The sequence below is a fragment of the Galeopterus variegatus genome, unplaced genomic scaffold (assembly GCF_000696425.1).
Source record: "Galeopterus variegatus unplaced genomic scaffold, G_variegatus-3.0.2 Scaffold10759, whole genome shotgun sequence".
Taxonomy (NCBI): domain Eukaryota; kingdom Metazoa; phylum Chordata; class Mammalia; order Dermoptera; family Cynocephalidae; genus Galeopterus; species Galeopterus variegatus.
In genome coordinates, this window is record NW_007736870.1 from 29,654 (window position 1) to 30,864 (window position 1,211).

At 41.5% G+C, this 1,211-nt stretch overlaps 1 pseudogene; it reads right to left on the bottom strand.

Moving 5' to 3' along the window:
* Window positions 1-894: 894 nt before the first annotated feature.
* Window positions 895-1,211, bottom strand: part of LOC103610208 — a 1,210-nt pseudogene continuing 893 nt past the window's right edge.

Here is a 1,211-nt window from a genome sequence, read left to right on the forward strand (position 1 = left end):
AAAAAAAAAAAAAAAAAAAGATAAACAACCAAGACAATGCAGAGGTACTTGAAGAGTGTGGCATGACCTGGGAAAAGGGATGAGTTAATGGCTTGGTGTATTTAAACCTCAGGTTGCATGGGAGGTGATATGGGAGGTGCTGCTGTAAAAGCAGTCAGCAAACAGATTAAACACCATTAATGCTCTGCTGAGGAGATCATTGGCAAACCTGGCCTGACATTGAAATTGGAGGACTTCCCCTTCCTCAGCATTTCCCCAGCATACACCACCCCTTCAGAAACCACAAAGGTCTTTTCCCAATTCAGAGTGATCAGCTTCAGTCACCACAAGGGTTGTTCTGTAAAATATGAATCACACGATTCATTTACATTCCCTTATTGAAGACATGTATGTTCATAGGTTGTAGTTTATAATATAGTGAAATAATTGCAAAGTGTAGGAATCACTAATTCTATGAATGTCACTTAGATAGAATTAAGTATATAAAGGAATAGAAGTTTATATGTGATTGTCCAGGGATATCATAACATGTCTCAGAGCTTGAGAAACTCAGTCCAGGATAGCTGACTAAATTCCAAGAGCAGAGCATTGCTGTCACTTCATTTATTTCCAAAGATCATGCTAGTGTCATTAAGGACACATGACTTTTTAAAATCAATTCATCCTGTCCCAGACTCTGTGCAGAAGGTATGTTGCTCAGTTAAACATGGCACTGCTCTCTCAGGTAGTTTAGAAAATGGAAGCACAAGTCCAGCAACCTCCCTGGCGAACTTGCTCCAGACACGGAACTCGCTGAGCTGTGTCTACTGTGTCAGCTGTGCTGTCCCAGCCACCACTTCCACAGACCACTTAACAGCTAGAGATTCTGAAAACTCGGTTCTTGAACAAAAGTTACTAATGTTTTGCAAATAAAATACAAACCCCTTGCTGCCGGATTTGCTTAGTCTTTATCCTATAAATGATGGGATAAGCATAGGTGGAAGCAGAATGCAGACATTAGCCAGCAAGATGTGGATATGATGTGGAATGTGGCATCCAAATCGCTGAGTGAGGGATGTGAAGATTCCAGGCCCATAAAAGAGGAAGATGACACAGACATGGGTGCCACATGTGTTGAGAGCTTTACAGCGAGCATCTTGGGAAGTCATGGTAAAGACAGCATGGAGAATCAGCACATAGGAAACAAAAATCAGCACAACGTCTAAGACCAC